At 42.8% G+C, this 25,256-nt stretch overlaps 12 non-coding genes across 12 annotated transcripts; all 12 read right to left on the minus strand.

The window, feature by feature from the left end:
* Positions 1-1,156: 1,156 nt before the first annotated feature.
* On the minus strand, positions 1,157-1,229 carry trnar-ucu (transfer RNA arginine (anticodon UCU)). Its single transcript has one exon. It is a non-coding gene; the product is annotated as a tRNA-Arg (tRNA).
* Positions 1,230-2,519: 1,290 nt separating this feature from the next.
* trnar-ucu (transfer RNA arginine (anticodon UCU)) lies at positions 2,520-2,592 on the minus strand. The gene has a single exon. It is a non-coding gene; the product is annotated as a tRNA-Arg (tRNA).
* Positions 2,593-3,883: 1,291 nt separating this feature from the next.
* trnar-ucu (transfer RNA arginine (anticodon UCU)) lies at positions 3,884-3,956 on the minus strand. The gene has a single exon. It is a non-coding gene; the product is annotated as a tRNA-Arg (tRNA).
* A 1,291-nt stretch (positions 3,957-5,247) lies between these two features.
* Positions 5,248-5,320, minus strand: trnar-ucu (transfer RNA arginine (anticodon UCU)). Its single transcript has one exon. It is a non-coding gene; the product is annotated as a tRNA-Arg (tRNA).
* Positions 5,321-10,703: 5,383 nt separating this feature from the next.
* trnar-ucu (transfer RNA arginine (anticodon UCU)) lies at positions 10,704-10,776 on the minus strand. Its single transcript has one exon. It is a non-coding gene; the product is annotated as a tRNA-Arg (tRNA).
* Positions 10,777-12,067: 1,291 nt separating this feature from the next.
* On the minus strand, positions 12,068-12,140 carry trnar-ucu (transfer RNA arginine (anticodon UCU)). Its single transcript has one exon. It is a non-coding gene; the product is annotated as a tRNA-Arg (tRNA).
* A 2,657-nt stretch (positions 12,141-14,797) lies between these two features.
* trnar-ucu (transfer RNA arginine (anticodon UCU)) lies at positions 14,798-14,870 on the minus strand. Its single transcript has one exon. It is a non-coding gene; the product is annotated as a tRNA-Arg (tRNA).
* Positions 14,871-18,892: 4,022 nt separating this feature from the next.
* Positions 18,893-18,965, minus strand: trnar-ucu (transfer RNA arginine (anticodon UCU)). Its single transcript has one exon. It is a non-coding gene; the product is annotated as a tRNA-Arg (tRNA).
* A 1,292-nt stretch (positions 18,966-20,257) lies between these two features.
* Positions 20,258-20,330, minus strand: trnar-ucu (transfer RNA arginine (anticodon UCU)). The gene has a single exon. It is a non-coding gene; the product is annotated as a tRNA-Arg (tRNA).
* Positions 20,331-21,622: 1,292 nt separating this feature from the next.
* On the minus strand, positions 21,623-21,695 carry trnar-ucu (transfer RNA arginine (anticodon UCU)). Its single transcript has one exon. It is a non-coding gene; the product is annotated as a tRNA-Arg (tRNA).
* A 1,289-nt stretch (positions 21,696-22,984) lies between these two features.
* Positions 22,985-23,057, minus strand: trnar-ucu (transfer RNA arginine (anticodon UCU)). Its single transcript has one exon. It is a non-coding gene; the product is annotated as a tRNA-Arg (tRNA).
* Positions 23,058-24,346: 1,289 nt separating this feature from the next.
* On the minus strand, positions 24,347-24,419 carry trnar-ucu (transfer RNA arginine (anticodon UCU)). The gene has a single exon. It is a non-coding gene; the product is annotated as a tRNA-Arg (tRNA).
* Between the last annotated feature and the right edge of the window lie 837 nt (positions 24,420-25,256).

Below are 25,256 nucleotides of genomic sequence, written 5' to 3' on the forward strand. Positions count from 1 at the left end.
AATCACAGAGGGCACTGAGACATGCCCATGAAATTATGCTATTTTTTATTTATGGTTGCAATTAATTTCTAAAAATAAAATGGATTGCAGAGGATGGTTTCATCCATCAACCTCTGGGCCCATCACGTTTCCGCAGCGCCACTCTGCTTCAACCCACGGAGGGCACTGAGACATGCCATTGATATTATGCTTTTTTTTATCCCTGGTTGCAGTTCATTTCTGAAAATAAAAATGGATTGCAGAGGATGGTTTCAATCTATAGGCCTCTGGGTTATGGGCCCAGCACGCTTCCGCTGGGACACTCTGTTTTCAGCCACCCCTGACAAGACTTAAACTCACAATCTCTGGCTTGGGAGGCCAGTTTTTTAGGCATCTGGGGCATGGTGTAATAGCATGACCTATACGAACTGATAGAAACAGTAAAAAAAAAGAATCACCAAGGGCAATGAGACATGCCGAAGATATTATGCTTTTTTTGATCGCTGGTTGCAATTAATTTCTAAAAATAAAAATTGTTAGCTGAGGATGGCTTCAGGTCATCAACCTCTGGGCCCAGCTCGTTTCCACAGCGCCACAACCCACCCCAGAAGGGACTCGAAAGCTCAATCCCTGGCATGGGAGGCCAGTTTTTTAGGCATCTGGGGCATGGTGTTATAGCATGACCTATAAGAACTGATAGAAACAGTAAAAAAAAGAATCACATAGGGCACTGAGACATGCCCATGATATTTAGCTTTTTTTGAACGCTGGTTGCAATTAATTTGTAAAAATAAAGATTGTTAGCAGTTTTTATATTTCTGTTTGCTGAAAACAAACTGGATAGAAGAGGATGGTTTCGATCCATAAATCACTGGGTTAACTGCTCAGCATACTTGCACTTCATCACTCCACTTTCAGGCACCCCAAAATAATACTTGAACGCACAATACATGGATTAGGAGGCCAGTTTCTTAGGCCACTGTGGCACTGTGTGATCAGCATGACCTATACGAACTGATAGAAGCAGATTCAAAAAAAGAATCACGAAGGGCAGAGAGACATGCCCATGAAAGTATACTTTTTGTTAATCTCTATTTGCACTTCCTTTCTAAAAATTCAATAGCTTCAACATCTTTGTTACATGAACTCTCTTCTTCTTTCCCAAACTGCCTTCATCCACCCCAGATGGGACTCGAACCCACAATCTCTGGCTTAGAAGGCCAGTGCCTTATCCATTAGGCCACTAGAGTACTTGCCAAAATCTATCTTGATAGCAGAGAGTGGTTTCGATCCATCGACCTCTGGGTTACGGGGCCATCACGCTACCGCTGCACCTCTGTAATCAGTGTGACCTATACAAACTGACAGAAGCAGTCAAACAAAGAATCACAGAGGGCACTGAGACATGCCCATGAAATTATGCTATTTTTTATTTATGGTTGCAATTAATTTCTAAAAATAAAAATGGATTGCAGAGGATGGTTTCATCCATCAACCTCTGGGCCCATCACGTTTCCGCAGCGCCACCCTGCTTCAACCCACGCAGGGCACTGAGACATGCCATTGATATTATGCTTTTTTTTATCCCTGGTTGCAGTTCATTTCTGAAAATAAAAATGGATTGCAGAGGATGGTTTCAATCTATAGGCCTCTGGGTTATGGGCCCAGCACGCTTCCGCTGGGACACTCTGTTTTCAGCCACCCCTGACAAGACTTAAACTCACAATCTCTGGCTTGGGAGGCCAGTTTTTTAGGCATCTGGGGCATGGTGTAATAGCATGACCTATACGAACTGATAGAAACAGTAAAAAAAAGAATCACCAAGGGCAATGAGACATGCCGAAGATATTATGCTTTTTTTGATCGCTGGTTGCAATTAATTTCTAAAAATAAAAATTGTTAGCTGAGGATGGCTTCAGGTCATCAACCTCTGGGCCCAGCTCCTTTCCACAGCGCCACAACCCACCCCAGAAGGGACTCGAAAGCTCAATCCCTGGCATGGGAGGCCAGTTTTTTAGGCATCTGGGGCATGGTGTTATAGCATGACCTATAAGAACTGATAGAAACAGTAAAAAAAAGAATCACATAGGGCACTGAGACATGCCCATGATATTTAGCTTTTTTTGAACGCTGGTTGCAATTAATTTGTAAAAATAAAGATTGTTAGCAGTTTTTATATTTCTGTTTGCTGAAAACAAACTGGATAGAAGAGGATGGTTTCGATCCATAAATCACTGGGTTAACTGCTCAGCATACTTGCACTTCATCACTCCACTTTCAGGCACCCCAAAATAATACTTGAACGCACAATACATGGATTAGGAGGCCAGTTTCTTAGGCCACTGTGGCACTGTGTGATCAGCATGACCTATACGAACTGATAGAAGCAGATTCAAAAAAAGAATCACGAAGGGCAGAGAGACATGCCCATGAAAGTATACTTTTTGTTAATCTCTATTTGCACTTCCTTTCTAAAAATTCAATAGCTTCAACATCTTTGTTACATGAACTCTCTTCTTCTTTCCCAAACTGCCTTCATCCACCCCAGATGGGACTCGAACCCACAATCTCTGGCTTAGAAGGCCAGTGCCTTATCCATTAGGCCACTAGAGTACTTGCCAAAATCTATCTTGATAGCAGAGAGTGGTTTCGATCCATCGACCTCTGGGTTACGGGGCCATCACGCTACCGCTGCACCTCTGTAATCAGTGTGACCTATACAAACTGACAGAAGCAGTCAAACAAAGAATCACAGAGGGCACTGAGACATGCCCATGAAATTATGCTATTTTTTATTTATGGTTGCAATTAATTTCTAAAAATAAAAATGGATTGCAGAGGATGGTTTCATCCATCAACCTCTGGGCCCATCACGTTTCCGCAGCGCCACCCTGCTTCAACCCACGCAGGGCACTGAGACATGCCATTGATATTATGCTTTTTTTTATCCCTGGTTGCAGTTCATTTCTGAAAATAAAAATGGATTGCAGAGGATGGTTTCAATCTATAGGCCTCTGGGTTATGGGCCCAGCACGCTTCCGCTGGGACACTCTGTTTTCAGCCACCCCTGACAAGACTTAAACTCACAATCTCTGGCTTGGGAGGCCAGTTTTTTAGGCATCTGGGGCATGGTGTAATAGCATGACCTATACGAACTGATAGAAACAGTAAAAAAAAAGAATCACCAAGGGCAATGAGACATGCCGAAGATATTATGCTTTTTTTGATCGCTGGTTGCAATTAATTTCTAAAAATAAAAATTGTTAGCTGAGGATGGCTTCAGGTCATCAACCTCTGGGCCCAGCTCGTTTCCACAGCGCCACAACCCACCCCAGAAGGGACTCGAAAGCTCAATCCCTGGCATGGGAGGCCAGTTTTTTAGGCATCTGGGGCATGGTGTTATAGCATGACCTATAAGAACTGATAGAAACAGTAAAAAAAAGAATCACATAGGGCACTGAGACATGCCCATGATATTTAGCTTTTTTTGAACGCTGGTTGCAATTAATTTGTAAAAATAAAGATTGTTAGCAGTTTTTATATTTCTGTTTGCTGAAAACAAACTGGATAGAAGAGGATGGTTTCGATCCATAAATCACTGGGTTAACTGCTCAGCATACTTGCACTTCATCACTCCACTTTCAGGCACCCCAAAATAATACTTGAACGCACAATACATGGATTAGGAGGCAAGTTTCTTAGGCCACTGTGGCACTGTGTGATCAGCATGACCTATACGAACTGATAGAAGCAGATTCAAAAAAAGAATCACGAAGGGCAGAGAGACATGCCCATGAAAGTATACTTTTTGTTAATCTCTATTTGCACTTCCTTTCTAAAAATTCAATAGCTTCAACATCTTTGTTACATGAACTCTCTTCTTCTTTCCCAAACTGCCTTCATCCACCCCAGATGGGACTCGAACCCACAATCTCTGGCTTAGAAGGCCAGTGCCTTATCCATTAGGCCACTAGAGTACTTGCCAAAATCTATCTTGATAGCAGAGAGTGGTTTCGATCCATCGACCTCTGGGTTACGGGGCCATCACGCTACCGCTGCACCTCTGTAATCAGTGTGACCTATACAAACTGACAGAAGCAGTCAAACAAAGAATCACAGAGGGCACTGAGACATGCCCATGAAATTATGCTATTTTTTATTTATGGTTGCAATTAATTTCTAAAAATAAAAATGGATTGCAGAGGATGGTTTCATCCATCAACCTCTGGGCCCATCACGTTTCCGCAGCGCCACCCTGCTTCAACCCACGGAGGGCACTGAGACATGCCATTGATATTATGCTTTTTTTTATCCCTGGTTGCAGTTCATTTCTGAAAATAAAAATGGATTGCAGAGGATGGTTTCAATCTATAGGCCTCTGGGTTATGGGCCCAGCACGCTTCCGCTGGGACACTCTGTTTTCAGCCACCCCTGACAAGACTTAAACTCACAATCTCTGGCTTGGGAGGCCAGTTTTTTAGGCATCTGGGGCATGGTGTAATAGCATGACCTATACGAACTGATAGAAACAGTAAAAAAAAAGAATCACCAAGGGCAATGAGACATGCCGAAGATATTATGCTTTTTTTGATCGCTGGTTGCAATTAATTTCTAAAAATAAAAATTGTTAGCTGAGGATGGCTTCAGGTCATCAACCTCTGGGCCCAGCTCGTTTCCACAGCACCACAAAGCACCCCAGAAGGGACTCGAAAGCTCAATCCCTGGCATGGGAGGCCAGTTTTTTAGGCATCTGGGGCATGGTGTTATAGCATGACCTATACGAACTGATAGAAACAGTAAAAAAAAGAATCACATAGGGCACTGAGACATGCCCATGATATTTTGCTTTTTTTGAACGCTGGTTGCAATTAATTTGTAAAAATCAAGATTGTTAGCAGTTTTTATATTTCTGTTTGCTGAAAACAAACTGGATAGAAGAGGATGGTTTCGATCCATAAATCACTGGGTTAACTGCTCAGCATACTTGCACTTCATCACTCCACTTTCAGGCACCCCAAAATAATACTTGAACGCACAATACATGGATTAGGAGGTCAGTTTCTTAGGCCACTGTGGCACTGTGTGATCAGCATGACCTATACGAACTGATAGAAGCAGATTCAAAAAAAGAATCACGAAGGGCAGAGAGACATGCCCATGAAAGTATACTTTTTGTTAATCTCTATTTGCACTTCCTTTCTAAAAATTCAATAGCTTCAACATCTTTGTTACATGAACTCTCTTCTTCTTTCCCAAACTGCCTTCATCCACCCCAGATGGGACTCGAACCCACAATCCCTGGCTTAGAAGGCCAGTGCCTTACCCATTAGGCCACTAGGGTACTTGCCAAAATCTATCTTGATAGCAGAGAGTGGTTTCGATCCATCGACCTCTGGGTTACGGGGCCATCACGCTACCGCTGCACCTCTGTAATCAGTGTGACCTATACAAACTGACAGAAGCAGTCAAACAAAGAATCACAGAGGGCACTGAGACATGCCCATGAAATTATGCTATTTTTTATTTATGGTTGCAATTAATTTCTAAAAATAAAATGGATTGCAGAGGATGGTTTCATCCATCAACCTCTGGGCCCATCACGTTTCCACAGCGCCACTCTGCTTCAAACCACGGAGGGCACTGAGACATGCCATTGATATTATGCTTTTTTTTATCCCTGGTTGCAGTTCATTTCTGAAAATAAAAATGGATTGCAGAGGATGGTTTCAATCTATAGGCCTCTGGGTTATGGGCCCAGCACGCTTCCGCTGGGACACTCTGTTTTCAGTCACCCCTGACAAGACTTAAACTCACAATCTCTGGCTTGGGAGGCCAGTTTTTTAGGCATCTGGGGCATGGTGTAATAGCATGACCTATACGAACTGATAGAAACAGTAAAAAAAAAGAATCACCAAGGGCAATGAGACATGCCGAAGATATTATGCTTTTTTTGATCGCTGGTTGCAATTAATTTCTAAAAATAAAAATTGTTAGCTGAGGATGGCTTCAGGTCATCAACCTCTGGGCCCAGCTCGTTTCCACAGCGCCACAACCCACCCCAGAAGGGACTCGAAAGCTCAATCCCTGGCATGGGAGGCCAGTTTTTTAGGCATCTGGGGCATGGTGTTATAGCATGACCTATAAGAACTGATAGAAACAGTAAAAAAAAGAATCACATAGGGCACTGAGACATGCCCATGATATTTAGCTTTTTTTGAACGCTGGTTGCAATTAATTTGTAAAAATAAAGATTGTTAGCAGTTTTTATATTTCTGTTTGCTGAAAACAAACTGGATAGAAGAGGGTGGTTTCGATCCATAAATCACTGGGTTAACTGCTCAGCATACTTGTACTTCATCACTCCACTTTCAGGCACCCCAAAATAATACTTGAACTCACAATACATGGATTAGGAGGCCAGTTTCTTAGGCCACTGTGGCACTGTGTGATCAGCATGACCTATACGAACTGATAGAAGCAGATTCAAAAAAAGAATCACGAAGGGCAGAGAGACATGCCCATGAAAGTATACTTTTTGTTAATCTCTATTTGCACTTCCTTTCTAAAAACTCAATAGCTTCAACATCTTTGTTACATGAACACTCTTCTTCTTTCCCAAACTGCCTTCATCCACCCCAGATGGGACTCGAACCCACAATCCCTGCCTTAGAAGGCCAGTGCCTTATCCATTAGGCCACTAGGGTACTTGCCAAAATCTATCTTGATAGCAGAGAGTGGTTTCGATCCATCGACCTCTGGGTTACGGGGCCATCACGCTACCGCTGCACCTCTGTAATCAGTGTGACCTATACAAACTGACAGAAGCAGTCAAACAAAGAATCACAGAGGGCACTGAGACATGCCCATGAAATTATGCTATTTTTTATTTATGGTTGCAATTAATTTCTAAAAATAAAATGGATTGCAGAGGATGGTTTCATCCATCAACCTCTGGGCCCATCACGTTTCCGCAGCGCCACTCTGCTTCAAACCACGGAGGGCACTGAGACATGCCATTGATATTATGCTTTTTTTTATCCCTGGTTGCAGTTCATTTCTGAAAATAAAAATGGATTGCAGAGGATGGTTTCAATCTATAGGCCTCTGGGTTATGGGCCCAGCACGCTTCCGCTGGGACACTCTGTTTTCAGCCACCCCTGACAAGACTTAAACTCACAATCTCTGGCTTGGGAGGCCAGTTTTTTAGGCATCTGGGGCATGGTGTAATAGCATGACCTATACGAACTGATAGAAACAGTAAAAAAAAAGAATCACCAAGGGCAATGAGACATGCCGAAGATATTATGCTTTTTTTGATCGCTGGTTGCAATTAATTTCTAAAAATAAAAATTGTTAGCTGAGGATGGCTTCAGGTCATCAACCTCTGGGCCCAGCTCGTTTCCACAGCGCCACAACCCACCCCAGAAGGGACTCGAAAGCTCAATCCCTGGCATGGGAGGCCAGTTTTTTAGGCATCTGTGGCATGGTGTTATAGCATGACCTATAAGAACTGATAGAAACAGTAAAAAAAAGAATCACATAGGGCACTGAGACATGCCCATGATATTTAGCTTTTTTTGAACGCTGGTTGCAATTAATTTGTAAAAATAAAGATTGTTAGCAGTTTTTATATTTCTGTTTGCTGAAAACAAACTGGATAGAAGAGGGTGGTTTCGATCCATAAATCACTGGGTTAACTGCTCAGCATACTTGTACTTCATCACTCCACTTTCAGGCACCCCAAAATAATACTTGAACTCACAATACATGGATTAGGAGGCCAGTTTCTTAGGCCACTGTGGCACTGTGTGATCAGCATGACCTATACGAACTGATAGAAGCAGATTCAAAAAAAGAATCACGAAGGGCAGAGAGACATGCCCATGAAAGTATACTTTTTGTTAATCTCTATTTGCACTTCCTTTCTAAAAACTCAATAGCTTCAACATCTTTGTTACATGAACACTCTTCTTCTTTCCCAAACTGCCTTCATCCACCCCAGATGGGACTCGAACCCACAATCCCTGCCTTAGAAGGCCAGTGCCTTATCCATTAGGCCACTAGGGTACTTGCCAAAATCTATCTTGATAGCAGAGAGTGGTTTCGATCCATCGACCTCTGGGTTACGGGGCCATCACGCTACCGCTGCACCTCTGTAATCAGTGTGACCTATACAAACTGACAGAAGCAGTCAAACAAAGAATCACAGAGGGCACTGAGACATGCCCATGAAATTATGCTATTTTTTATTTATGGTTGCAATTAATTTCTAAAAATAAAAATGGATTGCAGAGGATGGTTTCATCCATCAACCTCTGGGCTCATCACGTTTCCGCAGCGCCACTCTGCTTCAACCAACGGAGGGCACTGAGACATGCCATTGATATTATGCTTTTTTTTATCCCTGGTTGCAGTTCATTTCTGAAAATAAAAATGGATTGCAGAGGATGGTTTCAATCTATAGGCCTCTGGGTTATGGGCCCAGCACGCTTCCGCTGGGACACTCTGTTTTCAGCCACCACTGACAAGACTTAAACTCACAATCTCTGGCTTGGGAGGCCAGTTTTTTTAGGCATCTGGGGCATGGTGTAATAGCATGACCTATACGAACTGATAGAAACAGTAAAAAAAAAGAATCACCAAGGGCAATGAGACATGCCGAAGATATTATGCTTTTTTTGATCGCTGGTTGCAATTAATTTCTAAAAATAAAAATTGTTAGCTGAGGATGGCTTCAGGTCATCAAACTCTGGGCCCAGCTCGTTTCCACAGCGCCACAACCCACCCCACAAGGGACTCGAAAGCTCAATCCCTGGCATGGGAGGCCAGTTTTTTAGGCATCTGGGGCATGGTGTTATAGCATGACCTATACGAACTCATAGAAACAGTAAAAAAAAAGAATCACATTGGGCACTGAGACATGCCCATGATATTTTGCTTTTTTTGAACGCTGGTTGCAATTAATTTGTAAAAATAAAGATTGTTAGCAGTTTTTATATTTCTGTTTGCTGAAAACAAACTGGATAGAAGAGGATGGTTTCGATCCATAAATCACTGGGTTAACTGCTCAGCATACTTGCACTTCATCACTCCACTTTCAGGCACCCCAAAATAATACTTGAACTCACAATACATGGATTAGGAGGCCAGTTTCTTAGGCCACTGTGGCACTGTGTGATCAGCATGACCTATACGAACTGATAGAAGCAGATTCAAAAAAAGAATCACGAAGGGCAGAGAGACATGCCCATGAAAGTATACTTTTTGTTAATCTCTATTTGCACTTCCTTTCTAAAAACTCAATAGCTTCAACATCTTTGTTACATGAACACTCTTCTTCTTTCCCAAACTGCCTTCATCCACCCCAGATGGGACTCGAACCCACAATCCCTGCCTTAGAAGGCCAGTGCCTTATCCATTAGGCCACTAGGGTACTTGCCAAAATCTATCTTGATAGCAGAGAGTGGTTTCGATCCATCGACCTCTGGGTTACGGGGCCATCACGCTACCGCTGCACCTCTGTAATCAGTGTGACCTATACAAACTGACAGAAGCAGTCAAACAAAGAATCACAGAGGGCACTGAGACATGCCCATGAAATTATGCTATTTTTTATTTATGGTTGCAATTAATTTCTAAAAATAAAAATGGATTGCAGAGGATGGTTTCATCCATCAACCTCTGGGCTCATCACGTTTCCGCAGCGCCACTCTGCTTCAACCCACGGAGGGCACTGAGACATGCCATTGATATTATGCTTTTTTTTATCCCTGGTTGCAGTTCATTTCTGAAAATAAAAATGGATTGCAGAGGATGGTTTCAATCTATAGGCCTCTGGGTTATGGGACCAGCACGCTTCCGCTGGGACACTCTGTTTTCAGCCACCCCTGACAAGACTTAAACTCACAATCTCTGGCTTGGGAGGCCAGTTTTTTAGGCATCTGGGGCATGGTGTAATAGCATGACCTATACGAACTGATAGAAACAGTAAAAAAAAAGAATCACCAAGGGCAATGAGACATGCCGAAGATATTATGCTTTTTTTGATCGCTGGTTGCAATTAATTTCTAAAAATAAAAATTGTTAGCTGAGGATGGCTTCAGGTCATCAACCTCTGGGCCCAGCTCGTTTCCACAGCGCCACAACCCACCCCAGAAGGGACTCGAAAGCTCAATCCCTGGCATGGGAGGCCAGTTTTTTAGGCATCTGGGGCATGGTGTTATAGCATGACCTATAAGAACTGATAGAAACAGTAAAAAAAAGAATCACATAGGGCACTGAGACATGCCCATGATATTTAGCTTTTTTTGAACGCTGGTTGCAATTAATTTGTAAAAATAAAGATTGTTAGCAGTTTTTATATTTCTGTTTGCTGAAAACAAACTGGATAGAAGAGGATGGTTTCGATCCATAAATCACTGGGTTAACTGCTCAGCATACTTGCACTTCATCACTCCACTTTCAGGCACCCCAAAATAATACTTGAACGCACAATACATGGATTAGGAGGCCAGTTTCTTAGGCCACTGTGGCACTGTGTGATCAGCATGACCTATACGAACTGATAGAAGCAGATTCAAAAAAAGAATCACGAAGGGCAGAGAGACATGCCCATGAAAGTATACTTTTTGTTAATCTCTATTTGCACTTCCTTTCTAAAAATTCAATAGCTTCAACATCTTTGTTACATGAACTCTCTTCTTCTTTCCCAAACTGCCTTCATCCACCCCAGATGGGACTCGAACCCACAATCTCTGGCTTAGAAGGCCAGTGCCTTATCCATTAGGCCACTAGAGTACTTGCCAAAATCTATCTTGATAGCAGAGAGTGGTTTCGATCCATCGACCTCTGGGTTACGGGGCCATCACGCTACCGCTGCACCTCTGTAATCAGTGTGACCTATACAAACTGACAGAAGCAGTCAAACAAAGAATCACAGAGGGCACTGAGACATGCCCATGAAATTATGCTATTTTTTATTTATGGTTGCAATTAATTTCTAAAAATAAAAATGGATTGCAGAGGATGGTTTCATCCATCAACCTCTGGGCCCATCACGTTTCCGCAGCGCCACCCTGCTTCAACCCACGGAGGGCACTGAGACATGCCATTGATATTATGCTTTTTTTTATCCCTGGTTGCAGTTCATTTCTGAAAATAAAAATGGATTGCAGAGGATGGTTTCAATCTATAGGCCTCTGGGTTATGGGCCCAGCACGCTTCCGCTGGGACACTCTGTTTTCAGCCACCCCTGACAAGACTTAAACTCACAATCTCTGGCTTGGGAGGCCAGTTTTTTAGGCATCTGGGGCATGGTGTAATAGCATGACCTATACGAACTGATAGAAACAGTAAAAAAAAAGAATCACCAAGGGCAATGAGACATGCCGAAGATATTATGCTTTTTTTGATCGCTGGTTGCAATTAATTTCTAAAAATAAAAATTGTTAGCTGAGGATGGCTTCAGGTCATCAACCTCTGGGCCCAGCTCGTTTCCACAGCGCCACAACCCACCCCAGAAGGGACTCGAAAGCTCAATCCCTGGCATGGGAGGCCAGTTTTTTAGGCATCTGGGGCATGGTGTTATAGCATGACCTATAAGAACTGATAGAAACAGTAAAAAAAAGAATCACATAGGGCACTGAGACATGCCCATGATATTTAGCTTTTTTTGAACGCTGGTTGCAATTAATTTGTAAAAATCAAGATTGTTAGCAGTTTTTATATTTCTGTTTGCTGAAAACAAACTGGATAGAAGAGGATGGTTTCGATCCATAAATCACTGGGTTAACTGCTCAGCATACTTGCACTTCATCACTCCACTTTCAGGCACCCCAAAATAATACTTGAACGCACAATACATGGATTAGGAGGCAAGTTTCTTAGGCCACTGTGGCACTGTGTGATCAGCATGACCTATACGAACTGATAGAAGCAGATTCAAAAAAAGAATCACGAAGGGCAGAGAGACATGCCCATGAAAGTATACTTTTTGTTAATCTCTATTTGCACTTCCTTTCTAAAAATTCAATAGCTTCAACATCTTTGTTACATGAACTCTCTTCTTCTTTCCCAAACTGCCTTCATCCACCCCAGATGGGACTCGAACCCACAATCTCTGGCTTAGAAGGCCAGTGCCTTATCCATTAGGCCACTAGAGTACTTGCCAAAATCTATCTTGATAGCAGAGAGTGGTTTCGATCCATCGACCTCTGGGTTACGGGGCCATCACGCTACCGCTGCACCTCTGTAATCAGTGTGACCTATACAAACTGACAGAAGCAGTCAAACAAAGAATCACAGAGGGCACTGAGACATGCCCATGAAATTATGCTATTTTTTATTTATGGTTGCAATTAATTTCTAAAAATAAAAATGGATTGCAGAGGATGGTTTCATCCATCAACCTCTGGGCCCATCACGTTTCCGCAGCGCCACCCTGCTTCAACCCACGGAGGGCACTGAGACATGCCATTGATATTATGCTTTTTTTTATCCCTGGTTGCAGTTCATTTCTGAAAATAAAAATGGATTGCAGAGGATGGTTTCAATCTATAGGCCTCTGGGTTATGGGCCCAGCACGCTTCCGCTGGGACACTCTGTTTTCAGCCACCCCTGACAAGACTTAAACTCACAATCTCTGGCTTGGGAGGCCAGTTTTTTAGGCATCTGGGGCATGGTGTAATAGCATGACCTATACGAACTGATAGAAACAGTAAAAAAAAAGAATCACCAAGGGCAATGAGACATGCCGAAGATATTATGCTTTTTTTGATCGCTGGTTGCAATTAATTTCTAAAAAATTAAAATTGTTAGCTGAGGATGGCTTCAGGTCATCAACCTCTGGGCCCAGCTCGTTTCCACAGCGCCACAACCCACCCCAGAAGGGACTCGAAAGCTCAATCCCTGGCATGGGAGGCCAGTTTTTTAGGCATCTGGGGCATGGTGTTATAGCATGACCTATACGAACTGATAGAAACAGTAAAAAAAAGAATCACATAGGGCACTGAGACATGCCCATGATATTTTGCTTTTTTTGAACGCTGGTTGCAATTAATTTGTAAAAATCAAGATTGTTAGCAGTTTTTATATTTCTGTTTGCTGAAAACAAACTGGATAGAAGAGGATGGTTTCGATCCATAAATCACTGGCTTAACTGCTCAGCATACTTGCACTTCATCACTCCACTTTCAGGCACCCCAAAATAATACTTGAACTCACAATACATGGATTAGGAGGCCAGTTTCTTAGGCCACTGTGGCACTGTGTGATCAGCATGACCTATACGAACTGATAGAAGCAGATTCAAAAAAAGAATCACGAAGGGCAGAGAGACATGCCCATGAAAGTATACTTTTTGTTAATCTCTATTTGCACTTCCTTTCTAAAAACTCAATAGCTTCAACATCTTTGTTACATGAACACTCTTCTTCTTTCCCAAACTGCCTTCATCCACCCCAGATGGGACTCGAACCCACAATCCCTGCCTTAGAAGGCCAGTGCCTTATCCATTAGGCCACTAGGGTACTTGCCAAAATCTATCTTGATAGCAGAGAGTGGTTTCGATCCATCGACCTCTGGGTTACGGGGCCATCACGCTACCGCTGCACCTCTGTAATCAGTGTGACCTATACAAACTGACAGAAGCAGTCAAACAAAGAATCACAGAGGGCACTGAGACATGCCCATGAAATTATGCTATTTTTTATTTATGGTTGCAATTAATTTCTAAAAATAAAAATGGATTGCAGAGGATGGTTTCATCCATCAACCTCTGGGCTCATCACGTTTCCGCAGCGCCACTCTGCTTCAACCCACGGAGGGCACTGAGACATGCCATTGATATTATGCTTTTTTTTATCCCTGGTTGCAGTTCATTTCTGAAAATAAAAATGGATTGCAGAGGATGGTTTCAATCTATAGGCCTCTGGGTTATGGGCCCAGCACGCTTCCGCTGGGACACTCTGTTTTCAGCCACCCCTGACAAGACTTAAACTCACAATCTCTGGCTTGGGAGGCCAGTTTTTTAGGCATCTGGGGCATGGTGTAATAGCATGACCTATACGAACTGATAGAAACAGTAAAAAAAAAGAATCACCAAGGGCAATGAGACATGCCGAAGATATTATGCTTTTTTTGATCGCTGGTTGCAATTAATTTCTAAAAAATTAAAATTGTTAGCTGAGGATGGCTTCAGGTCATCAACCTCTGGGCCCAGCTCGTTTCCACAGCGCCACAACCCACCCCAGAAGGGACTCGAAAGCTCAATCCCTGGCATGGGAGGCCAGTTTTTTAGGCATCTGGGGCATGGTGTTATAGCATGACCTATACGAACTGATAGAAACAGTAAAAAAAAGAATCACATAGGGCACTGAGACATGCCCATGATATTTTGCTTTTTTTGAACGCTGGTTGCAATTAATTTGTAAAAATCAAGATTGTTAGCAGTTTTTATATTTCTGTTTGCTGAAAACAAACTGGATAGAAGAGGATGGTTTCGATCCATAAATCACTGGCTTAACTGCTCAGCATACTTGCACTTCATCACTCCACTTTCAGGCACCCCAAAATAATACTTGAACGCACAATACATGGATTAGGAGGCAAGTTTCTTAGGCCACTGTGGCACTGTGTGATCAGCATGACCTATACGAACTGATAGAAGCAGATTCAAAAAAAGAATCAAGAAGGGCAGAGAGACATGCCCATGAAAGTATACTTTTTGTTAATCTCTATTTGCACTTCCTTTCTAAAAATTCAATAGCTTCAACATCTTTGTTACATGAACTCTCTTCTTCTTTCCCAAACTGCCTTCATCCACCCCAGATGGGACTCGAACCCACAATCCCTGGCTTAGAAGGCCAGTGCATTATCCATTAGGCCACTAGGGTACTTGCCAAAATCTATCTTGATAGCAGAGAGTGCTTTCGATCCATCGACCTCTGGGTTACGGGGCCATCACGCTACCGCTGCACCTCTGTAATCAGTGTGACCTATACAAACTGACAGAAGCAGTCAAACAAAGAATCACAGAGGGCACTGAGACATGCCCATGAAATTATGCTATTTTTTATTTATGGTTGCAATTAATTTCTAAAAATAAAAATGGATTGCAGAGGATGGTTTCATCCATCAACCTCTGGGCCCATCACGTTTCCGCAGCGCCACCCTGCTTCAACCCACGGAGGGCACTGAGACATGCCATTGATATTATGCTTTTTTTTATCCCTGGTTGCAGTTCATTTCTGAAAATAAAAATGGATTGCAGAGGATGGTTTCAATCTATAGGCCTCTGGGTTATGGGCCCAGCACGCTTCCGCTGGGACACTCTGTTTTCAGCCACCCCTGACAAGACTTAAACTCACAATCTCTGGCTTGGGAGGCCAGTTTTTTAGGCATCTGGGGCATGGTGTAATAGCATGACCTATACGAACTGATAGAAACAGTAAAAAAAAAGAATCACCAAGGGCAATGAGACATGCCGAAGATATTATGCTTTTTTTTATCGCTGGTTGCAATTAATTTCTAAAAAATAAAAATTGTTAGCTGAGGATGGCTTCAGGTCATCAAACTCTGGGCCCAGCTCGTTTCCACAGCGCCACAACCCACCCCAGAAGGGACTCGAAAGCTCAATCCCTGGCATGGGAGGCCAGTTTTTTAGGCATCTGGGGCATGGTGTTATAGCATGACCTATACGAACTGATAGAAACAGTAAAAAAAAAGAATCACATTGGGCACTGAGACATGCCCATGATATTTTGCTTTTTTTGAACGCTGGTTGCAATTAATTTGTAAAAATAAAGATTGTTAGCAGTTTTTATATTTCTGTTTGCTGAAAACAAACTGGATAGAAGAGGATGGTTTCGATCCATAAATCACTGGGTTAACTGCTCAGCATACTTGCACTTCATCACTCCACTTTCAGGCACCCCAAAATAATACTTGAACTCACAATACATGGATTAGGAGGCCAGTTTCTTAGGCCACTGTGGCACTGTGTGATCAGCATGACCTATACGAACTGATAGAAGCAGATTCAAAAAAAGAATCACGAAGGGCAGAGAGACATGCCCATGAAAGTATACTTTTTGTTAATCTCTATTTGCACTTCCTTTCTAAAAACTCAATAGCTTCAACATCTTTGTTACATGAACACTCTTCTTCTTTCCCAAACTGCCTTCATCCACCCCAGATGGGACTCGAACCCACAATCCCTGCCTTAGAAGGCCAGTGCCTTATCCATTAGGCCACTAGGGTACTTGCCAAAATCTATCTTGATAGCAGAGAGTGGTTTCGATCCATCGACCTCTGGGTTACGGGGCCATCACGCTACCGCTGCACCTCTGTAATCAGTGTGACCTATACAAACTGACAGAAGCAGTCAAACAAAGAATCACAGAGGGCACTGAGACATGCCCATGAAATTATGCTATTTTTTATTTATGGTTGCAATTAATTTCTAAAAATAAAAATGGATTGCAGAGGATGGTTTCATCCATCAACCTCTGGGCTCATCACGTTTCCGCAGCGCCACTCTGCTTCAACCCACGGAGGGCACTGAGACATGCCATTGATATTATGTTTTTTTTTATCCCTGGTTGCAGTTCATTTCTGAAAATAAAAATGGATTGCAGAGGATGGTTTCAATCTATAGGCCTCTGGGTTATGGGACCAGCACGCTTCCGCTGGGACACTCTGTTTTCAGCCACCCCTGACAAGACTTAAACTCACAATCTCTGGCTTGGGAGGCCAGTTTTTTAGGCATCTGGGGCATGGTGTAATAGCATGACCTATACGAACTGATAGAAACAGTAAAAAAAAAGAATCACCAAGGGCAATGAGACATGCCGAAGATATTATGCTTTTTTTGATCGCTGGTTGCAATTAATTTCTAAAAATAAAAATTGTTAGCTGAGGATGGCTTCAGGTCATCAACCTCTGGGCCCAGCTCGTTTCCACAGCGCCACAACCCACCCCAGAAGGGACTCGAAAGCTCAATCCCTGGCATGGGAGGCCAGTTTTTTAGGCATCTGGGGCATGGTGTTATAGCATGACCTATACGAACTGATAGAAACAGTAAAAAAAAAGAATCACATTGGGCACTGAGACATGCCCATGATATTTTGCTTTTTTTGAACGCTGGTTGCAATTAATTTGTAAAAATAAAGATTGTTAGCAGTTTTTATATTTCTGTTTGCTGAAAACAAACTGGATAGAAGAGGATGGTTTCGATCCATAAATCACTGGGTTAACTGCTCAGCATACTTGCACTTCATCACTCCACTTTCAGGCACCCCAAAATAATACTTGAACTCACAATACATGGATTAGGAGGCCAGTTTCTTAGGCCACTGTGGCACTGTGTGATCAGCATGACCTATACGAACTGATAGAAGCAGATTCAAAAAAAGAATCACGAAGGGCAGAGAGACATGCCCATGAAAGTATACTTTTTGTTAATCTCTATTTGCACTTCCTTTCTAAAAACTCAATAGCTTCAACATCTTTGTTACATGAACACTCTTCTTCTTTCCCAAACTGCCTTCATCCACCCCAGATGGGACTCGAACCCACAATCCCTGCCTTAGAAGGCCAGTGCCTTATCCATTAGGCCACTAGGGTACTTGCCAAAATCTATCTTGATAGCAGAGAGTGGTTTCGATCCATCGACCTCTGGGTTACGGGGCCATCACGCTACCGCTGCACCTCTGTAATCAGTGTGACCTATACAAACTGACAGAAGCAGTCAAACAAAGAATCACAGAGGGCACTGAGACATGCCCATGAAATTATGCTATTTTTTATTTATGGTTGCAATTAATTTCTAAAAATAAAAATGGATTGCAGAGGATGGTTTCATCCATCAACCTCTGGGCTCATCACGTTTCCGCAGCGCCACTCTGCTTCAACCCACGGAGGGCACTGAGACATGCCATTGATATTATGCTTTTTTTTATCCCTGGTTGCAGTTCATTTCTGAAAATAAAAATGGATTGCAGAGGATGGTTTCAATCTATAGGCCTCTGGGTTATGGGACCAGCACGCTTCCGCTGGGACACTCTGTTTTCAGCCACCCCTGACAAGACTTAAACTCACAATCTCTGGCTTGGGAGGCCAGTTTTTTAGGCATCTGGGGCATGGTGTAATAGCATGACCTATACGAACTGATAGAAACAGTAAAAAAAAAGAATCACCAAGGGCAATGAGACATGCCGAAGATATTATGCTTTTTTTGATCGCTGGTTGCAATTAATTTCTAAAAATAAAAATTGTTAGCTGAGGATGGCTTCAGGTCATCAACCTCTGGGCCCAGCTCGTTTCCACAGCGCCACAACCCACCCCAGAAGGGACTCGAAAGCTCAATCCCTGGCATGGGAGGCCAGTTTTTTAGGCATCTGGGGCATGGTGTTATAGCATGACCTATAAGAACTGATAGAAACAGTAAAAAAAAGAATCACATAGGGCACTGAGACATGCCCATGATATTTAGCTTTTTTTGAACGCTGGTTGCAATTAATTTGTAAAAATAAAGATTGTTAGCAGTTTTTATATTTCTGTTTGCTGAAAACAAACTGGATAGAAGAGGATGGTTTCGATCCATAAATCACTGGGTTAACTGCTCAGCATACTTGCACTTCATCACTCCACTTTCAGGCACCCCAAAATAATACTTGAACGCACAATACATGGATTAGGAGGCAAGTTTCTTAGGCCACTGTGGCACTGTGTGATCAGCATGACCTATACGAACTGATAGAAGCAGATTCAAAAAAAGAATCACGAAGGGCAGAGAGACATGCCCATGAAAGTATACTTTTTGTTAATCTCTATTTGCACTTCCTTTCTAAAAATTCAATAGCTTCAACATCTTTGTTACATGAACTCTCTTCTTCTTTCCCAAACTGCCTTCATCCACCCCAGATGGGACTCGAACCCACAATCTCTGGCTTAGAAGGCCAGTGCCTTATCCATTAGGCCACTAGAGTACTTGCCAAAATCTATCTTGATAGCAGAGAGTGGTTTCGATCCATCGACCTCTGGGTTACGGGGCCATCACGCTACCGCTGCACCTCTGTAATCAGTGTGACCTATACAAACTGACAGAAGCAGTCAAACAAAGAATCACAGAGGGCACTGAGACATGCCCATGAAATTATGCTATTTTTTATTTATGGTTGCAATTAATTTCTAAAAATAAAAATGGATTGCAGAGGATGGTTTCATCCATCAACCTCTGGGCCCATCACGTTTCCGCAGCGCCACCCTGCTTCAACCCACGGAGGGCACTGAGACATGCCATTGATATTATGCTTTTTTTTATCCCTGGTTGCAGTTCATTTCTGAAAATAAAAATGGATTGCAGAGGATGGTTTCAATCTATAGGCCTCTGGGTTATGGGCCCAGCACGCTTCCGCTGGGACACTCTGTTTTCAGCCACCCCTGACAAGACTTAAACTCACAATCTCTGGCTTGGGAGGCCAGTTTTTTAGGCATCTGGGGCATGGTGTAATAGCATGACCTATACGAACTGATAGAAACAGTAAAAAAAAAGAATCACCAAGGGCAATGAGACATGCCGAAGATATTATGCTTTTTTTGATCGCTGGTTGCAATTAATTTCTAAAAAATTAAAATTGTTAGCTGAGGATGGCTTCAGGTCATCAACCTCTGGGCCCAGCTCGTTTCCACAGCGCCACAACCCACCCCAGAAGGGACTCGAAAGCTCAATCCCTGGCATGGGAGGCCAGTTTTTTAGGCATCTGGGGCATGGTGTTATAGCATGACCTATACAAACTGATAGAAACAGTAAAAAAAAGAATCACATAGGGCACTGAGACATGCCCATGATATTTTGCTTTTTTTGAACGCTGGTTGCAATTAATTTGTAAAAATCAAGATTGTTAGCAGTTTTTATATTTCTGTTTGCTGAAAACAAACTGGATAGAAGAGGATGGTTTCGATCCATAAATCACTGGGTTAACTGCTCAGCATACTTGCACTTCATCACTCCACTTTCAGGCACCCCAAAATAATACTTGAACGCACAATACATGGATTAGGAGGCAAGTTTCTTAGGCCACTGTGGCACTGTGTGATCAGCATGACCTATACGAACTGATAGAAGCAGATTCAAAAAAAGAATCACGAAGGGCAGAGAGACATGCCCATGAAAGTATACTTTTTGTTAATCTCTATTTGCACTTCCTTTCTAAAAATTCAATAGCTTCAACATCTTTGTTACATGAACTCTCTTCTTCTTTCCCAAACTGCCTTCATCCACCCCAGATGGGACTCGAACCCACAATCCCTGGCTTAGAAGGCCAGTGCATTATCCATTAGGCCACTAGGGTACTTGCCAAAATCTATCTTGATAGCAGAGAGTGCTTTCGATCCATCGACCTCTGGGTTACGGGGCCATCACGCTACCGCTGCACCTCTGTAATCAGTGTGACCTATACAAACTGACAGAAGCAGTCAAACAAAGAATCACAGAGGGCACTGAGACATGCCCATGAAATTATGCTATTTTTTATTTATGGTTGCAATTAATTTCTAAAAATAAAAATGGATTGCAGAGGATGGTTTCATCCATCAACCTCTGGGCCCATCACGTTTCCGCAGCGCCACCCTGCTTCAACCCACGGAGGGCACTGAGACATGCCATTGATATTATGCTTTTTTTTATCCCTGGTTGCAGTTCATTTCTGAAAATAAAAATGGATTGCAGAGGATGGTTTCAATCTATAGGCCTCTGGGTTATGGGCCCAGCACGCTTCCGCTGGGACAGTCTGTTTTCAGCCACCCCTGACAAGACTTAAACTCACAATCTCTGGCTTGGGAGGCCAGTTTTTTAGGCATCTGGGGCATGGTGTAATAGCATGACCTATACGAACTGATAGAAACAGTAAAAAAAAAGAATCACCAAGGGCAATGAGACATGCCGAAGATATTATGCTTTTTTTGATCGCTGGTTGCAATTAATTTCTAAAAAATAAAAATTGTTAGCTGAGGATGGCTTCAGGTCATCAACCTCTGGGCCCAGCTCGTTTCCACAGCACCACAAAGCACCCCAGAAGGGACTCGAAAGCTCAATCCCTGGCATGGGAGGCCAGTTTTTTAGGCATCTGGGGCATGGTGTTATAGCATGACCTATACGAACTGATAGAAACAGTAAAAAAAAGAATCACATAGGGCACTGAGACATGCCCATGATATTTTGCTTTTTTTGAACGCTGGTTGCAATTAATTTGTAAAAATCAAGATTGTTAGCAGTTTTTATATTTCTGTTTGCTGAAAACAAACTGGATAGAAGAGGATGGTTTCGATCCATAAATCACTGGGTTAACTGCTCAGCATACTTGCACTTCATCACTCCACTTTCAGGCACCCCAAAATAATACTTGAACGCACAATACATGGATTAGGAGGCCAGTTTCTTAGGCCACTGTGGCACTGTGTGATCAGCATGACCTATACGAACTGATAGAAGCAGATTCAAAAAAAGAATCACGAAGGGCAGAGAGACATGCCCATGAAAGTATACTTTTTGTTAATCTCTATTTGCACTTCCTTTCTAAAAATTCAATAGCTTCAACATCTTTGTTACATGAACTCTCTTCTTCTTTCCCAAACTGCCTTCATCCACCCCAGATGGGACTCGAACCCACAATCCCTGGCTTAGAAGGCCAGTGCCTTACCCATTAGGCCACTAGGGTACTTGCCAAAATCTATCTTGATAGCAGAGAGTGGTTTCGATCCATCGACCTCTGGGTTACGGGGCCATCACGCTACCGCTGCACCTCTGTAATCAGTGTGACCTATACAAACTGACAGAAGCAGTCAAACAAAGAATCACAGAGGGCACTGAGACATGCCCATGAAATTATGCTATTTTTTATTTATGGTTGCAATTAATTTCTAAAAATAAAATGGATTGCAGAGGATGGTTTCATCCATCAACCTCTGGGCCCATCACGTTTCCGCAGCGCCACTCTGCTTCAAACCACGGAGGGCACTGAGACATGCCATTGATATTATGCTTTTTTTATCCCTGGTTGCAGTTCATTTCTGAAAATAAAAATGGATTGCAGAGGATGGTTTCAATCTATAGGCCTCTGGGTTATGGGCCCAGCACGCTTCCGCTGGGACACTCTGTTTTCAGCCACCCCTGACAAGACTTAAACTCACAATCTCTGGCTTGGGAGGCCAGTTTTTTAGGCATCTGGGGCATGGTGTAATAGCATGACCTATACGAACTGATAGAAACAGTAAAAAAAAAGAATCACCAAGGGCAATGAGACATGCCGAAGATATTATGCTTTTTTTGATCGCTGGTTGCAATTAATTTCTAAAAATAAAAATTGTTAGCTGAGGATGGCTTCAGGTCATCAACCTCTGGGCCCAGCTCGTTTCCACAGCGCCACAACCCACCCCAGAAGGGACTCGAAAGCTCAATCCCTGGCATGGGAGGCCAGTTTTTTAGGCATCTGGGGCATGGTGTTATAGCATGACCTATACGAACTGATAGAAACAGTAAAAAAAAGAATCACATAGGGCACTGAGACATGCCCATGATATTTTGCTTTTTTTGAACGCTGGTTGCAATTAATTTGTAAAAATCAAGATTGTTAGCAGTTTTTATATTTCTGTTTGCTGAAAACAAACTGGATAGAAGAGGATGGTTTCGATCCATAAATCACTGGGTTAACTGCTCAGCATACTTGCACTTCATCACTCCACTTTCAGGCACCCCAAAATAATACTTGAACGCACAATACATGGATTAGGAGGCCAGTTTCTTAGGCCACTGTGGCACTGTGTGATCAGCATGACCTATACGAACTGATAGAAGCAGATTCAAAAAAAGAATCACGAAGGGCAGAGAGACATGCCCATGAAAGTATACTTTTTGTTAATCTCTATTTGCACTTCCTTTCTAAAAATTCAATAGCTTCAACATCTTTGTTACATGAACTCTCTTCTTCTTTCCCAAACTGCCTTCATCCACCCCAGATGGGACTCGAACCCACAATCCCTGGCTTAGAAGGCCAGTGCCTTACCCATTAGGCCACTAGGGTACTTGCCAAAATCTATCTTGATAGCAGAGAGTGGTTTCGATCCATCGACCTCTGGGTTACGGGGCCATCACGCTACCGCTGCACCTCTGTAATCAGTGTGACCTATACAAACTGACAGAAGCAGTCAAACAAAGAATCACAGAGGGCACTGAGACATGCCCATGAAATTATGCTATTTTTTATTTATGGTTGCAATTAATTTCTAAAAATAAAATGGATTGCAGAGGATGGTTTCATCCATCAACCTCTGGGCCCATCACGTTTCCGCAGCGCCACTCTGCTTCAAACCACGGAGGGCACTGAGACATGCCATTGATATTATGCTTTTTTTATCCCTGGTTGCAGTTCATTTCTGAAAATAAAAATGGATTGCAGAGGATGGTTTCAATCTATAGGCCTCTGGGTTATGGGCCCAGCACGCTTCCGCTGGGACACTCTGTTTTCAGCCACCCCTGACAAGACTTAAACTCACAATCTCTGGCTTGGGAGGCCAGTTTTTTAGGCATCTGGGGCATGGTGTAATAGCATGACCTATACGAACTGATAGAAACAGTAAAAAAAAAGAATCACCAAGGGCAATGAGACATGCCGAAGATATTATGCTTTTTTTGATCGCTGGTTGCAATTAATTTCTAAAAATAAAAATTGTTAGCTGAGGATGGCTTCAGGTCATCAACCTCTGGGCCCAGCTCGTTTCCACAGCGCCACAACCCACCCCAGAAGGGACTCGAAAGCTCAATCCCTGGCATGGGAGGCCAGTTTTTTAGGCATCTGGGGCATGGTGTTATAGCATGACCTATACGAACTGATAGAAACAGTAAAAAAAAGAATCACATAGGGCACTGAGACATGCCCATGATATTTTGCTTTTTTTGAACGCTGGTTGCAATTAATTTGTAAAAATCAAGATTGTTAGCAGTTTTTATATTTCTGTTTGCTGAAAACAAACTGGATAGAAGAGGATGGTTTCGATCCATAAATCACTGGGTTAACTGCTCAGCATACTTGCACTTCATCACTCCACTTTCAGGCACCCCAAAATAATACTTGAACGCACAATACATGGATTAGGAGGCCAGTTTCTTAGGCCACTGTGGCACTGTGTGATCAGCATGACCTATACGAACTGATAGAAGCAGATTCAAAAAAAGAATCACGAAGGGCAGAGAGACATGCCCATGAAAGTATACTTTTTGTTAATCTCTATTTGCACTTCCTTTCTAAAAATTCAATAGCTTCAACATCTTTGTTACATGAACTCTCTTCTTCTTTCCCAAACTGCCTTCATCCACCCCAGATGGGACTCGAACCCACAATCCCTGGCTTAGAAGGCCAGTGCCTTACCCATTAGGCCACTAGGGTACTTGCCAAAATCTATCTTGATAGCAGAGAGTGGTTTCGATCCATCGACCTCTGGGTTACGGGGCCATCACGCTACCGCTGCACCTCTGTAATCAGTGTGACCTATACAAACTGACAGAAGCAGTCAAACAAAGAATCACAGAGGGCACTGAGACATGCCCATGAAATTATGCTATTTTTTATTTATGGTTGCAATTAATTTCTAAAAATAAAATGGATTGCAGAGGATGGTTTCATCCATCAACCTCTGGGCCCATCACGTTTCCGCAGCGCCACTCTGCTTCAAACCACGGAGGGCACTGAGACATGCCATTGATATTATGCTTTTTTTATCCCTGGTTGCAGTTCATTTCTGAAAATAAAAATGGATTGCAGAGGATGGTTTCAATCTATAGGCCTCTGGGTTATGGGCCCAGCACGCTTCCGCTGGGACACTCTGTTTTCAGCCACCCCTGACAAGACTTAAACTCACAATCTCTGGCTTGGGAGGCCAGTTTTTTAGGCATCTGGGGCATGGTGTAATAGCATGACCTATACGAACTGATAGAAACAGTAAAAAAAAAGAATCACCAAGGGCAATGAGACATGCCGAAGATATTATGCTTTTTTTGATCGCTGGTTGCAATTAATTTCTAAAAATAAAAATTGTTAGCTGAGGATGGCTTCAGGTCATCAACCTCTGGGCCCAGCTCGTTTCCACAGCGCCACAACCCACCCCAGAAGGGACTCGAAAGCTCAATCCCTGGCATGGGAGGCCGGTTTTTTAGGCATCTGGGGCATGGTGTTATAGCATGACCTATAAGAACTGATAGAAACAGTAAAAAAAAGAATCACATA

The sequence above is a fragment of the Salmo salar genome, chromosome 07 (genome assembly GCF_965601325.2).
Source record: "Salmo salar chromosome 07, fSalSal1, whole genome shotgun sequence".
Lineage (NCBI taxonomy): Eukaryota > Metazoa > Chordata > Actinopteri > Salmoniformes > Salmonidae > Salmo > Salmo salar.